The 19,214-nt window shown below is 36.2% G+C and overlaps 2 long non-coding RNA genes across 10 annotated transcripts; both read right to left on the bottom strand.

The window, feature by feature from the left end:
• Positions 1-4,710: 4,710 nt before the first annotated feature.
• On the bottom strand, positions 4,711-8,339 carry LOC110276535 (uncharacterized). 9 transcript variants are annotated; one of them, XR_008003585.1, is made up of 9 exons: positions 7,736-8,339; positions 7,305-7,476; positions 7,151-7,231; positions 6,900-6,984; positions 6,696-6,794; positions 6,131-6,465; positions 5,758-5,931; positions 5,373-5,493; positions 4,711-5,110 (listed from the first exon to the last, which is right to left on the bottom strand). It is a non-coding gene; the product is annotated as an uncharacterized LOC110276535 (long non-coding RNA). The 9 variants fall into 9 exon arrangements; XR_002369235.2 differs by lacking the exon at positions 7,151-7,231 and having other exon boundaries at positions 6,131-6,225; positions 6,433-6,465; XR_008003586.1 differs by lacking the exon at positions 7,151-7,231 and having other exon boundaries at positions 6,131-6,225; positions 6,433-6,465; positions 6,761-6,794.
• A 498-nt stretch (positions 8,340-8,837) lies between these two features.
• On the bottom strand, positions 8,838-10,852 carry LOC127743242 (uncharacterized). The gene is made up of 4 exons (XR_008004633.1): positions 10,362-10,852; positions 9,564-9,652; positions 9,296-9,352; positions 8,838-9,045 (listed from the first exon to the last, which is right to left on the bottom strand). It is a non-coding gene; the product is annotated as an uncharacterized LOC127743242 (long non-coding RNA).
• Between the last annotated feature and the right edge of the window lie 8,362 nt (positions 10,853-19,214).

Here is a 19,214-nt window from a genome sequence, read left to right as displayed (position 1 = left end):
AGTGCATATTTTTGATCTTGTTGTTTATGAATGTTAAAATTGTTGGCTCTTGAAAGAATGATGAACAAAGAGAAATGCTATTGATAATCTGAAAAATCATGAAATTGATTCTTGAAGCAAGAAAAGCAGTGAAAAAGCAAAAGCTTGAAAAAAAAAGTGGCGAAAAAAATTAGAAAGAAAAAGAAAAAGCAAGCAGAAAAAGCCAATAGCCCTTAAAACCAAAAGGCAAGGGTAAAAAATCCAAGGCTTTGAGTATCAATGGATAGGAGGGCCCAAGGAAATAAAATCCAAGCCTAAGCGGCTAAATCAAGCTGTCCCTAACCATGTGCTTGTGGCATGTAGGTCCAAGTGAAAAGCTTGAGACTGAGTGGTTAAAGTGGTGATCCAAAGCAAAAAGAGTGTGCTTAAGAGCTTTGGACACCTCTAACTGGGGACTCTAGCAAAGCTGAGTCACAATCTGAAAAGGTTCACCCAGTCATGTGTCTGTGACATTTATGTATCCGGTGAAAATACTGGAAAACAAAGTGCTTAGGGCCACGACCATGACTCATAAAAGTAGCTGTGTTCAAGAACCAACAAAATTAACTAGGAGAATCAATAACACTATCTGAAATTCTAAGTTCCTAGAGATGCCAATCATTCTAAACTTCAAAGGAAAAAGTGAGATGCCAAAACTGTTCAGAAGCAAAAAGCTACAAGTCCCGCTCATCTAATTAGAACTAATATTCATTGATATTTTGGGATTTATTGTATATTCTCTTCTTTTTATCCTAATTTATTTTCAGTTGCTTGGGGACAAGCAACAATTTAAGTTTGGTGTTGTGATGAGAGGATAATTTATACGCTTTTTGGCATTGTTTTTAGATAGTTTCTAGTAGGATCCAGCTACTTTTAGGGATGTTTTCATTATTTTTTATGCTAAATTCACATTTCTGGACTTTACTATGAGTTTGTGTGTTTTTCTGTGATTTCAGGCATTTTCTGGCTGAAATTGAGGGACCTGAGCAAAACTCTGATAAAAGGCTGACAAAGGACTGCTGATGTTGTTGGATTCTGACCTCCCTGCACTCGAAATGGATTTTCTGGAGCTACAGAACTCCAAATGGCGCGCTCTCATCGGTGTTGGAAATTAGACATCTAGAGCTTTCCAAAAAAATATAATAGTCCATACTTTATTTGAGATTAGACGACGTAAACTGGCGCTCAATGCCAGTTCCATGCTGCATTCTGGAGTCAAACGCCAGAAACACGTCACGAACCAGAGTTGAACGCCAAAAATACGTTACAACTTGGCGTTCAACTCCAAGATAAGTCTCAGCTCGTGTAAAGATCAAGCTCAACCCAAGCACACACCAAGTGGGCCCCGGAAGTGTATTTCTGCATCAATTACTTACTTCTGTAAACCCTAGTAGCTAGTTTAGTATAAATAGGACTTTTTACTATTGTATTAGATATCTTTGGTCTCAGTTTTATTTTATTATTTCATCTTAGGAGACTATTGATCACGTTTTGGGGGCTGGCCATTCGGCCATGCCTGGACCTTTCACTTATGTATTTTCAACGGTGGAGTTTCTACACACCATAGATTAAGGGTGGGGAGCTCTGCTGTACCTCAAGTTTTAATGCAATTACTACTATTTTCTATCCAATTCGATTTATTCCTGTTCTAAGATATTCGTTGCACTTCAACTTGATGAATGTGATGATCCGTGACACTCATCATCATTCTCACCTATGAATGCGCATGACTGACAACCACTTCCGTTTTACCTTAAACCGGGCGCATATCTCTTGGATTCCTTGATCAGAATCTTCGTGGTATAAGCTAGAATTGATGGTGGAATTCATGGGAATCCGGAAAGTCTAACCTTGTCTCTGGTATTCCGAGTAGGATTCCGGGATTGAATGACTGTGACGAGCTTCAAACTCCTGAAGGCTGGGCGTTAGTGACAGACGCAAAAGAATCACGGGATTCTATTCCAACCTGATTGAGAACCGACAGATTATTAGTCGTCCTGTGACAGAGCATTTGGACCATTTTCACTGAGAGGATGGGATGTAGCCATTGACAACGATGATGCCCTACATATAGCTTGCCATAGAAAGGAGTGATAAAAAAAACTGGAAGGAAGAAGTAGAAAAGTAAAGATTCAGAAGGAACACAGCACCTCCATACACCTATTTGAAATTCCCACCATTGAATTACATGAGTAACTTTATCTTTATTTTCTATTTATTTTATTATCATTATTTAAACCAATAATCTCTTAATCCATTTAAATCCGTCTGACTGGGATTTACAAGATGACCATAGCTTGCTTCATACCGACAATCTCTGTGGGATCGACCCTTACTCACGTAAGGTATTACTTGGACGACCCAGTACACTTGCTGGTTAGTTGTGCGGAGTTGTGATAAAGTGTGTTTCACGTTTGAGAGCACCAAGCCTTTGGAGCCATTATTGATGATCACAATTTCGTCCACCAGTAGAGGTGGCAGCCGGTTGAGAAAAAAGAAGGTATTGGAGTGAAATATTTTGGTAAATTAGGATTTGGGATGATTGTTTTTTTAAAATAACTAACTGGATTTTTTGAAAATTTGAAATTTAAAATTGAAAGATTTAAATTTGAAATTTGACGTGAAATAACTGAATGAAAATTTTTGAACTTTGAATATTCTGTAGAGTAATTTTCATTATTTATGTCTATTAGACTAAATAACCAATTCATTATACATATTGTCAAGATTTTTCATTATCTCTCTAACGAAATTCAATATTATATTCTATTACATTGCTTCGGTCAATAATACATATGCAATGCACAATATGATGTAACCCTTTTGCACATAAATATGCCGATAAACATATCATTGGGGTTAAATTACTTTTTCATAAATCATTTTATGAGGAAATATAAAATCTATACCTCTGCAATGATTTACTTGTTAACAGGGGTAAAAAAGTTACTTAAAAATGGTTGAAGGTGAATAGATTTTGGGAACAGATTTTAAATATATATCATCGGTAACAATTTACAAAAAATAAAAAAGAAATAAATGTGAACAAATTTCGTTTGTAACAGTTTTAATAAAATATTTTTAAATTTTATTAATGTTAAAATCTCAAATTCTTTTTTTAGTTTGCTGCTGGCTAATGAGTTGTTACATATATTATGTATAAAGCAGGATTTAAAACCTTCAATACTTATTTAAGTGAATGAATGAATTTACCATTCAATCAATCTAAGTTTGTTAAAATCTCAAATTTTAAATAAATACGAATAAAAATAAGACGTACGACGATCAATAATTCAATGCAGAGATTGAAGGCCCAACTAAACCATTATTCCTCAAGATTTGCGAATCCAAAATCTTCTTGGAGGCAGTTGATTACATGATACTTGACAATTTTAAATTGGCTAAAAACGTTGGTACGTAGATGCGAACCTTGCTGCGGTTTTCTTGGAACACATAGTTAATATTACCGACATCGTGAATATCTGTAATGGTTATTGTCTTCTTCTTCTTTTTTATTCTTTTTTATTGTTATCATTGTCGCTTTCTTTATGTTCTTTTCTTTTATATATTCCGTAATTAAAATACATAAATTTTGATACACATCACAAATTTTCGTGCAAAATACAAATTTTTATAAGTCCACATATCTAAAACATTGATATCCAACTAATAAAATAAGTACAGCATAAAAATTTTAGTACATAGCGCACAAAATTTGGTGTACAGTATAGGAATTTTGGTGCATAACAAAAAAATTTTCGAAAAACTATATATCCAAAATATTGGCATCCAACCAACAAAATACATACAATACAAAAATTCCAGTCACAGTACATAAATTCATAATGCACAGTACAAAAACTTTTCACTACAAGAAATTACCAAAATATCGACAGATTTTTCTTTAAAATTGGTTGCTAAACCCTTAGCGACAAATTTAGCGACCCATTTTGGTGGTTGCTAAAATTTTGGTTGCTAAATTAGAAAATAGCGACCGACTTTGGTCACTAACCGTTAGCAACCAATTTTAGCGACCAATTTTCAACCAAAGTTACCAAACCATTATCAAACACTATCGATCGCTAACAAAATCGATCACTGAGAAAATCGGTCGCTAAATCAGTCGTTAATACCTGATTTGAAATTCTAAAAAATCGGTCGCTATCACAACTAGAAAATTGATTAATACAGACAGATTTACAGATAGATTTAGTCTTTATTACAGACGGATTTTTGGTTACCGACGAAATTACCGACGGATTTTGTCCCTCTGTAAAAGCCTCGTCGGAAATTATTTACCGACGGATTTTTTCCGTCGGAAAATTACAGATGGATTTTTACAAGTTACCGACGGATTTTTCCTCTGTAAATTTTCTATCCATTTTCCAAAGACGACAAACTTTCCGACGAATTTTCCGTCTGTAATTACAGACGGATTTTCTGTCTGTAATTACAGACGGATTTTCCGACAGATTTTCTGTCTGTAATTTGAACTTTGGAAAATCATCCCACGTTCTGATTACAGACAGAAAATCCGTCTGTAAATCCGTCTGTAAGGTAAAATAGAATTTTTTTATTTTTCTAATTGCAAAATAAACTTGTTTTCATACAAAATAAATATAAATTTAATACAAATTTTTATCTAATTTGTATTCGAATATTTATAATATTTCAAAAAATAAAATTCATCGTATTATCAAAACATAAACGAAGTGTATTAATACATCAACTATAATCCTCAGTGTATTGTTCAACCGTACTAAATTTATCAGCTATAATTCATAACATTGTATTATTTGAGAAAAATTACATTATGCAAATCTCTACAAGCCAATCAACTAGTATCCCGCGCATGCTTTGAGTAATGTCGTGTTGCTTTATATCTCTTAATGCAATTGGAAAAGGGCTACACTTCTTGCCTGATATCAGCAGTAAAAGGTGCTGGGGATTTGAAACACGAGCAGAATCAACATTCCTTAATGAGCCACCCTGACGCTCCATTCAATCTGCACAGAAGCAATTTCAGGTGCTCATGCTTCTTGCCACCAGTTGTGGGGTGCTTCCAGCAGCTTAAAGGGATCATATGAATGAACTAATTTGCCATGAAATGAAACTAGTAAATTAGTTCTCAATTCAAAAGTTGAAAACAAAAATTTGGCCTTCTATATATTTTAATTCATGGACTTCCAACAAAAATTTTTAGAAGTTGCAAAATCAATTGGACTAAGACTAGGAACAATTCTAATATACAAGACAAGGAGTAATAATTTCCATAGATCCCAACTAAGAACAATTAAGCTATTTTCAATCAGCCAATAAGCTATACATGCACTAGTAGAAATGGAGCAACTCACTTCAGAGGAATTTAACAATTAGTTCTAATTGCCCATCTTTGATGCTGGATCCCCCCACAGACCTATCTACCAATATAGAGAGCTCTTTACTTTTATCTTTCAGGTAAATTCCAAGGTTGATCTGAAAGAAAAAACTAGATTTCAATAATCATTCATGTGCATTGGAATTAGCATAATTACAACAGACTTGATTCAACAGAACAACATATAGGGTAATAATTTCCAGCAACAAGTTGATTTACTTGCAATTTTCAGTCTTTTTTATAGTCTCGAATCTGTAAAATGCACCGTTTTAGCAACAAATCAGGAATACCATAATATAATACATTTGTCTAGACATTCATATTGAGAACTCTAAATCAGCTGATCAACCTATTAGGCATACCCTTTCGATGAAATCGCGTCCATTGGAATCAGTGTAAAAGGTTTTGCTACTTGCTACACTTGTTGTAATCTCTGTTGCAATTTCTGATCACCTTAACAGGAAGTGAAGTGCCAAACTGATCCAGATACCCTATTACTTGGTCTTTGATGTAATCACCCTATAAGTTCCATTCAACTGAATAATGTGCAGACAAAAAGTGAAGTAAGCAAGGTTTCTAATGTCCATTCCTAATTCCTAACAATAGAAATTGCAAGAAATGCAATGACCAATGAAAATGAACAATGTAAAGAAAAAGATCAAGAATACCATGTGATGTGACAACAAAAATTAAAGAAAGTAAAAGCATTAATAAGAGAGTTGTATATATAGGTACCATTGAATCAATGGATTTCTAGTTCATGCGATACTCCTCAAGCTTTTGAAGCTCTTGAGAGAAGTTCTACAAATACAGGAAGAAGGCACCTGAGGCTAAGATTGGAACACAGAGTCAGGTAGCAGCAGCAAAGCAAAAGCAGATAAGGTATTCAATCAATCAGTTCATAATTTCTTATAAATATAAATCAAGCTATAGCATTAACAGCTTCTCATATCAGATTATATTGTTCTAGTATGATTTTCAAATGAAAAAAATATGCAATCCATGAATTGCCTTTTTCAATGATTTGGAGTGCTTACAACTAAAGAACCACACTCAGCAATGCTTTTGTTCTGCATAAACAAAAAAAAAGAACAAAACTTAGCTGTACAAATGAACCAATTAACCTTCTTAGATTTAACTGCATAATAAACCAATCAATAAACAAAAAAAAAAAGAAAATCCAATTAATGACTATATGCACATTCCATCATTTTTCCCCTATAGGAACACTAGTTAGTTGTAGAATAATAGAATTTAGAGTTAAATCCAATTAACGACTATATGCACATTCCATCCGTACCATCCTTTCAATGCAGTCAATACGAAAACCAAATAGTGCATTTATGTCAGCAGCTTCATGGTTACCACGTATCAGGTGAACATTCTCAGGATACTCAATCTGCAGAATCACAAGGGTAGTACGTGATCGGTTATAAAGATAAAAACAAAAATAATAATTAAAATACAACTACATATACACATTAATATAATTGAAGTAGCTTACCTTAAGTGCAAGCAGCAAGGTAATGGTTTCCAAGCTGTGCTGTCCTCTATCAACATAATCTCCCAAAAACAGATAGTCAATATACCTGAAACATTATGAGTACCAAACTAAATAATAATGAATCATATGCTTCCTTAATATACACCACCATAGAAATTCTGTTATTTGGATAATAATAATCTCAGTCATTATGGCTTAAGTAACAGGAAGTGCAACTTGCAATCCACCAACAGGGTTTAGATAAATATTACCATTTTATTCTTTAATTTGCTAACTTCTGGAATTGGGCATGTGCAAGCTCATTTGGCAATACTCAGAATATTCCAGAAGTACTTCAATTTGCCACACAACTAAATAATTAGTAAAGGCTGGAACAAATACTATAAGAGAAATAATTAGTCATACCTTTCTGTTGAAAATCTTTGTCAGTTTTCACAAATCCTGCAACCAAAGCCCTGGGCAATGCTGCTATCCACTCATCTCTGTTAAGATTTGAAGGAATTGCACTTAAAATGTTGTTTAGAAGATTCTCCTTGGCATAAATAGCAGCAGCAGTTCCATTGTGACCATCAAATAGCTGCAAACAACTTCTTTATCATAAAGTGCAAATGAAACAACGAAAAAAAATTATTGAATCACAGGCATTTAGTGCAAACATTTGATGTGCATATATCTATCTTATTATCCAGTGAGACTAATTAACAAACATTTGATGTGCATGTTAGCTCAAACCAACAAATAAGCAAACCATCGAACACTTGGTGTGCACAGCGAAATTCATAGAGGGAAAGGAAGAAGAAAAAGAAAAACGCACGAGTGTTTCTTTGAATTCTTACTGTGCGATCTTTCGCTCCAGAGCCCTAATCTGCGCAGCTTCGGCCTTGAGATTCTTGTGCTCCTCATTGGCAACTCTAAGGGATTCTCTGCAAGCTTTTTCCTTGAGCTCCTTCTCGATCTGAAGCAGCTCCATTTCGTGGATGTACAGATTGCGAACCTCCTTCACCTGCTTCGCGTAGCCCCTTCGGAGCATCGCCAGCTTCGCCTCAGCCTCCTTCGGGTCCTACGGAGGCTGCCAGCTTCCAAAGAAGGTATTGGAATCTAGAAACTTGTGGTTCTAGCGGTGGTTGTTGTGGTGTGAGGTAGTGGCGAACAACCGAACAATGGCAGCAGAGGCGGCGGCGGAAGAGGAGAAGGAACGAAGAGAGTGTGACGGAGAAGATCTATTGGAATAAGAGGAAATAATTGCATGAAATTGAAAATCTAACCTCCAAACTTTGGCTAAATTAGCAGATTTCAGGTTAGGGTTTGAAAGGAGAGACGCGAGCAACACAGGGAGAAGATCCGGGAAGGAGTGTGACGGAGCTTCGGTGCGACGGCGGTGCAAGGCTGAGAGGCGCCGCTGACGGAGCATTTGGAGGAGATGAGTGTGGAGAAGTAGAAGGATCGTGACTGAATAGAGGAACTATGAGTGACAACCCTAATTTCAATATATTTTCCGACGGAAAATTTTAAATTACAGACGGAAAATCTGTCTGTAATAATTTAATAAAACGTAATTTTTTGTTCATTTAATTACAGACGGATTTTCCGTCTGTAACTATTTTCTATAAAAAAAGTTAATTTTTCCGACAGAATTATCGACGGATTCTCTTTTCTGACTGTAATTTATGCTAATTCATTTTTTTGTTTTTCGACAAAAAATCCCTCTGAAATTCCGTCTGTATTTCTGTGGGATAAAATCCGTCGGAAATATCCGTCTGTAATAACTAATTTTCTAGTAGTGTATTACAGATTTTCTAATTATAGATTTTTACTAAATTTTACATATCCCACTGTTAAAACTTTGATTTTTCATAGATAATCATATTTCAACAAAACATATAAATGATCAGTGATAGATCAATTTTTTAAATAAATACATTAGATTCATAATCCAGATACATTGATGACTTTATAGTCAAGGACCTCAAATGTTACAAAGAACAAGCATAAAAAAAGGAATTTCATTTGCACGAAAAGGAGCAAAAAACCCCAAGAAGCTTTCAGAATCCTATATAGTAGGCTTGGCAGTTAGAAACTAAAATATATTTATAATCTAAATCTCAGTAAGCGCACTTTTTTTTCCTTCCTCAAAGAATGCCTTAACCTGCAGACATAAAAAATTGTAAATATTATTCATCTATAAAAAGATTATAGTTTTTTTTTTTATGTACAAATATCAACAAACCAAATCAATAAACTTATCATTCCATCAGAATCCATGAAAATCAAATATATGATCCTGGGATCCTCATATAACAATGGCCAAAGTAACTTAAAATACTTAATGCATTATTTGGAACAAATGTATATGTATGACATAAGCTGAAAGAAAAGAATGCTTCGTGTCAAATTACCTCAGTTTGGAGGTCTTTAGGAAGAGTCACCACTTCATCCAAGTTTTCATTAGCTTTCTATGACAAATTGAACAGGTGCAATAATCAGAAGTAGAGCATCAACAAAGAAAACACTATGAAATGCATTAATTAATTGAAGAAATATTTGGAGTGAATCCAACTATCAAACTAACTCAAAATCAAGCTAAAATTAATTACAATTACCTTGCGAAAGAATAAATGAGAGTATACTACTATACTATAAAGAAGACATTAAAAATTAAAATACCTCGTCACCAAAAGAATGGTTAGTATCTGAAGAAATCTTGGATGAGAAAGCAGCCAGAAACTATCGCAATGCTAAAGCAGTTTGATCACCTGATGACAAAATTTATTGCATAAATAAATACTACATAAATGAAATAAGATTTTATCTTATATATGTTGAAAAAATGACATATGCATCCAGAGGGACAAAAAGAAAATGTGAGAATTCTTCCAAGCACAAGGGCTTCTTCTCATCATGTATTTCATATTCAGGAAGTCCTATCTCACTAGCTTGCATTACATGACATAATATCTCATAAGAAGACGGATAATTAACTATGATGTAAGCAGAATATCAAGAATTTAAGGGATAATCCTAGTAAGTAATCTAAATTCTCATTCAAAATTGGTGAGTAACTATTACATGCTCACTTCATAATCATATGATAAGCAAATCAATGTACCTACATTCACTGAGACAAATTCACAAACATGTTTGATCTACTCGTGATTCACCAGATCTCAAACAAACTATACTAAATTTGAAGACCAATTCTTTCTTGCTCACTCAACCAAAATTTGCCACAAAGAATTGCATACTACCAAATTAGCTTAAGCACAGCTTAAGCACGAAGATATCACTTATCACTACCAGTCAATGCAAGTCAAACGTAGAATCAAACATAGTCATGCAACATTTTCTACTTATGTGAAACTACTAACACACATATAGAGATTCAATTTCGCTAGTAGACAAAAACGTATAGCGCCAACAACGAAGAACAATGAAAATAGTACAAAATCATAAAAAATTATATACCTGTTAGCTTCATCGGCGAACTATTGTTATTGTTGTTGTTGCCGGAGAAGAAGTTACCAGAGGAGGTGGCAGTGATAAAAGAACGACACAATGACAAGCAACGACAGATCTGGACAGTGATGCAAGAATCGATGACAAATGGGTGAGTAGAGGAGGTGACGAGAACAGAGGAGAAAATAATGAGAAAAGAACGACGTCGCGATGAGGAATGGCAGATCTAGACAGCGATGCGACGATCTGCAATAAAAGAGTGAGCAGAGGAGGCGGCGAGACCAGAGGAGGCAATAGTGAGAAAAGAACGATGTGACGATGAGAAATGGCAAATCTAGATGGTGATGCAAGGATATGTGACAAAGGAGTGAGCAAAGGAGCTGGCGTGACTAGAGGAGGAGATGGTGAACAAAAAATGACGTGACGATGAGGACTCGACGGGAACTGATTTCTCTCTCACCTTCGTCGGGGAGTGAGTGAGGCGGTAAGAGTGAGACTATATTGCAGAGGATTGAAAAAATCAGGGTTGAAAAATTAAGGTTTGAATTTTTAATTTATTTTGAGATGTATTTAAAACAGCAACCGATTTACCAACCAATTAGTTTATAACATTATTTTTCAATTGGTCGCAAATTTGGTCGCTAAGTATTACAATAGCAATCGATTTCGTGACCAGGTGCGCTAAAACTAGGTTTTTATAGTTGGTCACTATATTAACCTTTAGCAACCGATTTAGCGACCACCGCCTTGGCGACTGAATTACTGACCAACAATTTTCTCAGCCTATTTTTATTTGGTTTCTAATTTGGTCTCTAAATTAAAAATAGCAACGGACTATTTTCTATCTAACATTTTATAGCTGGTCGCTAAATTAGTTGTTGTTTTAACTGTTAGCAACCGATTTAGCGACCATCTCCTTAGCAACCAAATTAGTGACCAACTATGTTTTTTGCCTATTTTAATATTAGTTGCTAATTCGGTTGCTAAATTAAAAAATAGCCACCAGTTTTATGACCGACAAACTCAAAGACTAACATTTTTTGTTTTGGTTGCTCCTTTGGTCGCTAAGTTAAAAAATAGCGACCGATTTTAGCGACCAATCTTATTTTGGTCCTAGAAAAACTTTATCAGTGACCAAATCAGTGGCTATTAGCGACCAACTTTATTCAAGTCCTAGAAAACCCTTATCAGTCGCTAAATTGATCACTATTAGCGACCGATTTTGTTGATCACTAAAATTGGTCGCTATTTCAATAATTTGTTGTAGTGTTTGAAGGACCATAATTGACTTACCTAACCAACAAAATATATTCGCAACAAAAATTTATGTGTTCTATGCAAAAATTTATGTACTATGTGTAAAAATTTTTATGCTACATCGATAATTTTGTGGTGTACAATAATTCATGTTATGTGTCAAAATTTCTGTGCTATATCAATAAGTTTCTGAATTGAAAAAGCGCGAAGAAGAAAAAACGGTGACGCATGCGCGCGTTTTTTTTTTGTTAAACTTGTGCCAACTTAATTGGACTTGGCTTTTACATATAGCATCCACGTATAAAATTAGCTATCATATCATAAATTATATCCTAAATCGTGTCATATATATATATATATACATGAGTGGCTAACTTTTTATGTTTAAGGAATATTTCTTATTTTTGATAAGCAATCTTGATGCTTGAAAATCTACTTCGGGATATGTATTCATTTTTCTCTTAGAAAATTATGGTTTATTAGTCAAGATTGAAAAAGTGTGTTTTTCTATAGACAACTAAGGTAAAATATATTGCTATGGTAGAAGATGGAAAGGAAATGCTTTAGCTAACAAAAGTCCTTCATCAATTATGGATAAATGAAACAAATCTGTTATCTATTGCGACAATTAAAGTGATCTAGATTTAACAATAACGTGATATGATGTACCATTTATGTACAAAAGATATTGATGTTAGATATCACTAGTGTTTGGTTGCTCGCTAGAGTAGTGGATCGGGTGGATGTCGGGTCGAGAGCAATAGGTTGATCAAGGGTGTTTCTGGACCTGAGCGTGAGCTTTATGGAGAGGTGTTATCCCAAGCATTGGTGGGTGGGGCCACCTACAATGACACTCAAATGCCAAAGTAAGCATCCGTACAATAAGACGGCCAATTAGGGTAAGAGTGACGTACCTCTGAGCTCCCCATTTATACCTTGTACTTGGGTGAGCCCTTTGACTTAGGCCTGTCAGTCTAGAAGCTTCTGCCAGCTATCCAGGTTTTCATCCAAGAGAAACGATATGCGGGTCACCTTCTTGTGTGGGTCGAGGCCCCCTCGAACATGTACGGGTAAAGGATCCGTCGGGTTAGCAGTCCGTATGTTGGACCTCTAGCCCTTATTGGGTTGGGCCGGAACAATACCCCCAACATGGCTAGTTGTGAGGCTCGCGATTGGCACATTTGAGTTTCTGGCGCTTCCCGGGTAGTGGTTCTCCTCTACTCATGGATATGTTGATGAGGTCCACACCCTTAGTGCGCATGAGCTGCCCCCAACCGTTACTTGGGGCGTTATTTCAATATCCGTACAAAAAGCATTTAATGCTTTTTATGACTGATTTGAAAGCGAAGAGAAAAGTCCGTTTTACCATTGCCTTTTCACGCTCTCCCCTGATGGTTACTATTCAGCACACCTTTTATTTTCACAACAATTTTATTTCACATTTTCTTTCATAACTTCTTCATTCTCTTTCGCCCCTACCACTTCACAATCCACATTCTGCTCCTTGCCTATTGTGATTTTCACTACATTTGCCTTCCATCCGTCTCTTGCTCCTGCTTCATTTGTTGGTATGATCCTTTTGTGCATGTTTGGCCCATTTTTATGCCTCTTTCATTGTTGAATGTTGTGTTTGCTTCTATTATTGCTATTGTTGTTCGTGGTTTTTGTCGTTTCTGTTTCTTTCTCGAATAGGACTCACTATTATTAGCTAGACCTTAGGGGGGGTACCATACGCGTTCTTTTTCCTTGGACTTAGGCCTGAACTAGTGCAAAATAACATAGGATAGTGACGTAGAAAAATGTAGTTCAGTTTACATTTCTCCGAGTTTCCAACTTTCTGTGTTGACCTAAGTGGTGCCCCCACTATAGGTATGGCGCAGCAACCCGCAGCACAAAATCCTATAGATCATTACACCTGGGTTACTACCGACGTGACGAGAACGGCATCCAGAATAACCCAGGAGGAATTGCAGGAGTTCCGTAACTTTGGGGCATTATGTGGTGGTGGTCCAGAGGAGGCGAACTACAACGTGTTCATTCTGGGAGCCCGGGAACGGATATGCCAGTTAAACTTGTCGTCTTCCCGTGTTTCTGACTGGATGTGGATGTAGAAGCTCATGTTCACCTTGTTGGGTGCTTGTCTTCCCTTCTCACCTTTAATCATGGCCCTCTTAAATCGATGTGACGTCGCCCCGTCACAACTCTACCCAAACAGCTGGGCAGCCATCCGCTGCTTCGAGATGGTGTACGAATACCAGGAGCTTGGTGTGGTATTTATAACCCACACTTACTAACGGGCAAGTGCACCGGGTCGTACCAAGTAATACCTTACGTGAGTAAGGGTCGATCACACGAGAATTGATGGATTAAGCAACAATAATATTTGATAGGATTAGTTAGGCAAGCAGAAAAGAGTGTTTTGGTGAAACGCTGTCGTTTTTTGTGTGGAAGGAGCCCCGAACCCTAACTTCATCCCTAACTAAAACGCGTTCTTTGCCTCTCTCACACTTAGCCACTGTCCAGAGCTTCTCTCATGGAATTCCTGCTCTTCCCTCACTCCCTCACTTCCGTCCAACCACCGCCTACTACCGTCGCCGTCGCAGCTTCCAACTTTGAACAGCCATCTTGTGCTACCTCACTCCCCTTCCTTCGCGCAGCAAACGTCGCAAACTTCCTTCCCTCTATCGCTCAGCCACCGTTTGATCGTCGAAGCATCCATCGCGCAGCCACTGTCCCGCCGCGCCAGCTCTGTTCCACTGCGCTCCCTTCAGTGGCCTCTGCTCTGTTCTGTCGCGTGGCCCTTCCCTCAAAGGTATTTTTTATTTTTGTAACTGTAATTGTGGTTTTAGTTTGCTGGTTAATCAGTTAATCTGTGATTTGTTTATGATATTCTTGATTTCAATCTTGCTACTATTAATTTTTTTATTATGTATCACTATGCTAATTATCTATGAGATTAATGGGTTGCTGTAAGCCTGTAATATTGATATTGGAAACATTGCAAACATTGAAAACATTGCTGATGGGCAATATCATGTTCAAACATTGTATGAACTAATTAGTGTTGCTGGTCAGATTATTCCCTGGAATTTCCCTCTTCTCATGTTTGCTTGGAAGGTTAGTGGCTCTGGTTACTGGCTCTTCTTTATAATTTTGTTTTGGTTACTGGTTCTATTTAATTTCTGAATACTTGGTTCTTCTTCCTTTTAATTTCTGAAAATTTTGTTCAAAATTTCATTTTAATATTTTGTGATTTTTTGTAATTGCTCTGGTTACTGGCTCTGTTTCATAATGTACCAATGTTAGTGTAATTGCTATTTTGTAATTGTTGCTGGTTGCTGTCATGTACCACCGTTTTGTTTCTATTCAACCATCTCCGTTGCATTTCAAAGTTTCATCTCCCTCTCCCTGTTCTGTTCGAATTTTAGAACATGCTCCAGCCTAAGGTAATTTATTTTTCTTTACTTGTTCTTTCTTATATTAATTATTCGGTTATTATTTTATTTAATTGTTGTTTTTAATGATTAGTATGTTTTTCAAGTTTTTATTTTCTTGTTGGTTTGCTGTATTTTAAAGCTTTAGTTGTTCTTGTTAATTTGATTTTCAATTCTAATTGATCTTATTAACTTGTTAATTTGATAAATTAATGTTTTAGTGTTGTTCTTAATTTTTAAATTTTAGATTGTTAAGTTGTTATGTTGTTCTTGACCTTTTGATAATTTGTTAATTTTATAAATTGTTAAGTATATAAATTGTTCATGATGTTGATCTTAATTAATTGTTTTTGTTATTAGAAAGAGAATGGAATTGAGGTATATCAATTTACAGGTAGCTATAAATTGAAAAAAGGAGTAGAGGACACTCACTGGGCAGAGCTCCTTTATTACTTCATTAAATGTTTTTTTGGGTTTCTGATGCAATACTTGAGATTAAAAATTGAATGGAAGATGAGCAATATTGACTTTCTTTTCATTTGATTGTTTGAATATGAATTCTAGATTCTGTAAAAACTGACTTTACAGTTTTACTAGGAATCCTACAGCTTGCTCAATATGTTTCAGTTCCTCCTAGGTTGAGCCAACATACTATGCATGACATATTCAGGTTATGATATAAATATGGAATAGAAGAAATGATCTCAAATGGTTGATTGGTGCTCACCTCATCAGTGGCCTCAATACACCATCTCTCTAATTCACCCAATCCTACCTTTACATACTCTCTATTGCTGAATGAACAACACTCAAAATGTTAATATTCTCTATACAGCAAATTGACATGTAATATGAAGATGGTGAATAATTGAATGGTTTGTGATTGATTATTTATTTTTTTGTTATTTGAAGGTTCGATGACCGATTCGGTTTTCAGAACCTTGGTTTCTATTTATTACTAATCCTAATAGGTTTAAAATAAAAAATTAAAAATAATATCTTTTCCTAAAAGATAAGATTTGAATTTAAATTCGAATTAATTAACAGATTTTCAGTTGATGGTTGGGGACCACTTGCTTTGTCCATTCTGCAGCTTCTAATCTGTGTTTTCTGGGCTGGAAAGTGGGTCAAAATAGCCCAAAATTTGTAACCAGCGTCATTTGTATTTTTGCAGATCGCGCATGTGACGCGTCCGCATCGTCTACGCGCTTGCGTCATTTGTGCAGATTCTAGTCCACGCGTTCGCGTTAGGCACGCGATCGCATCATTGCAATGTCTCCATTCCGCGCGGTCGCGTGAGCCATGCGTTCGCGTCGGTCTTCGCTGGTCATCTCTTTGGTTTCTTCTTTTTCTCTGCAAAAACTTCATCAAATCCCTCCGAATGCTATCTAAAATAAATAAAATTGCACAAAACTCAAAATAGCATCCATAGTGGCTAAAATATAATTAACTATTAATTAAACTCAACAAATTAGATGCAAATTCACTATGAAAAGATGGACAAGATGCTCACGCATCATAACACCAAACTTAAACTGTTGCTTGTCTTCAAGCAACTTAAACTAATATAGGCTTAGGATGTGAATTTGCATGAGAATGAGAGTTTGATTAAGCTCGTATCTCTTTTTATAGTGGGGTTTATAACTGCAATCCTGAATAGGTTTGGCATCTCACTCTCCTTTGAATCAAGAATGTTACTGTCATCTGGAATTAGAATCCGGATAATATTATGAATTCTCTGATCTTTTATAATTCGGTTTAATCCTTGAACACAGCAAAATTTACTTTAATTTATTTTTCTTTGGCGCTTTGCACCTTGAGCCTAGCCGTGACTTTAAATGTTTTGTCTCAAGCTTTACTTGACACAGAAACACCACAAGCACTTAACTGGGGAACTCTCTTTGAGTTTTGATTTTTCTTTTAATTACTCCCAGATAGTGGTGCTCAAAGCCTTTGGCATACTCTGTTAAATATAATTGATCTCAACTCTAAGTGTTCTGTCTCAAGGATTACTTGACACAATCACACTACAAGCATATGACTAGGGAAACAACTCTTTGAGCTTTTAATCATGTCTGACCTCCCTAGTCATTGATGCTCAGAGCCTTGGACCTTGTTTTTATTTTATTTTTATTTTTTTCGCTGTTTCTTTTGTTTCAAGGATTAATTTTTTATTTATTTCAGAGAAGGCATAATAATTCTCTAAATTCCTATTCCTTATACATCAACATCCCTTGATTCAAATTCAAATATACACTGTTCATATCATGCATTCAAAAATCACAGAAAATACCACCACATTTAAGTAAATAAGACTATTCTTAAAATTAAACTCAATTTCTCATGCAATACATCACTTCTTTTTCTTTTCTTTTTAGATTCAAGTTCAGTGAGTGGTACATGAAACATCTTTTCAGCATTAAAGAAATTAAAAAAAAATCCTAGGATTCTAACTAATAAAAGATCATGCAACAGACAAAGTAAAATAGCAGAAAACCGGAACATAATGATGTGTGGAAAATGATCCAACACAAAACTCACCGGCAAGTGTACCGGGTCGCATCAAGTAATAAAACTCACAGGAGTGAGGTCGATCCCACAGGGATTGAAAGATTGAGCAATTTTAGTTTAGTGGTTGATTTAGTCAAGCAAATCAAGTATTGGTTGAGTGGTTTATCTTTAACAGAAGCTAAATTGCTTGGAATGTAAAGGGAGAGGGGAGAATTGCAGTAAATTAAAGAGCAAGAAAGTAAAATATGCTGAATCTTAAAGAACAAGAAATTAAATGACTGAAACTTAAAGTACAAGAAATGTAAATTGAGTAACTTAAAGTGCAAGAAATATAAATTGCTTGAATGGAAAAGGGATTTGAGGATTGGGATTTCAGAATTCAAACAAGGGAAATTAAATTGCAACAATTAATAAAGTAGAAGTTGAATTAGAAATAACTAGAATCCAAATAGAAATGGAAATTAACTTGCAGCAGAGGTTCACAGAAGAACCAAAAAGGAAAATGGGATCTCAGGACTCAAGAGACTAGATAGCAAAGTCTAGATCTCGATTGCCTTCCCAGATCCAAGCCCACAAAGCAATTAACAAGAAATTGAAGAAGAAGCAGTAAAGGAATTGTAATTAAACTCAATTATGCAGAAGAGGAATTAAAGAGATTTTGAATGGAGATTGAGACAGAATAATTAAAGAGATCTTGAATGGAGATTGAGACAGAAATTCCTCAATTCTTCACACCCAAAACTCAAACAAGAAAAGTAAAAATGCCCACACAAGAACGAGGAAGAAGAGAGATCAATTCTCCTCCCTAATTCTCTGAAATCTCAGTGAAGTCTCCAAGAGAAGTTCCAAAGTTCAAAAATAAAAGTAAAGATTCAAAGAAAGATTCAAAGTTCAAGAGTAAAGTAAAAAGGTCCTAATTACATCAAACTATCTCCTATTTATACACTTTCTATTCTTGGATCTTGGGATTTGGATGGGCTTTTGATTTGGTGAAGAAATGAATTTTATTGGATTTTTAATCCAATTTTAGCCCATGAAGAAAGTAGCTCCCAGGAGGCTGCCCTGCCCTTGTGGAGGGCAGGGCAGAAAATGATGCGTCTGGCCTGTGGTGCGTGCGTGTGGTGCGAGTTGGTGCTGCAGGATGCTGCCCTACCCTTGTGGAGGGCAGGGCAGAAATTTTTGGTGCGCCAGATTTTGCTTGTGCGTGCGTGTTGATGCTGCCGAAGCTGCCTGTGCGTGCTGCTGGTGCTGCCGAGCCTTCCCTTGGTGCGCCAGAATGGTGCGCGTGTGTGCATCACCAAAATGCTGCCCTGCCCTTGTGGAGGGCAGGGCAATGTGCCAAGGCTGAAGCTCCGTGTTTGAAACTCGGGTGACACGCACGCTACCTCTTTTCCTTGATTTTCTTGGCACCAAAGTAAGGCTTAGTTCCTTGCTTCCTCAAGGTGTCGTGTTCGATCCTTGTGGTAAGCAATGGTGAGCTTTTTCTTTGGATTTCTTCCTTTGTTGAGCCCGATATTGCCCTTGAGGAGGGCAGGGCAGTGTTTTTGCTCCCCTTGATCCATGGCATCAATTTGTGCTCTGCCCTTGTCGTGGGTAGGGCAGAGTTGCCTCTCAAGGCTTGTTTACTCATGTTGCCCTCCTAGAGGGCAGTGTGCCCTTG

This window comes from Arachis duranensis, chromosome 10 (assembly GCF_000817695.3).
Source record: "Arachis duranensis cultivar V14167 chromosome 10, aradu.V14167.gnm2.J7QH, whole genome shotgun sequence".
Lineage (NCBI taxonomy): Eukaryota > Viridiplantae > Streptophyta > Magnoliopsida > Fabales > Fabaceae > Arachis > Arachis duranensis.
Note: the sequence above shows the minus strand (reverse complement) of the source record. Positions and strands in the feature narration are given on the sequence as shown.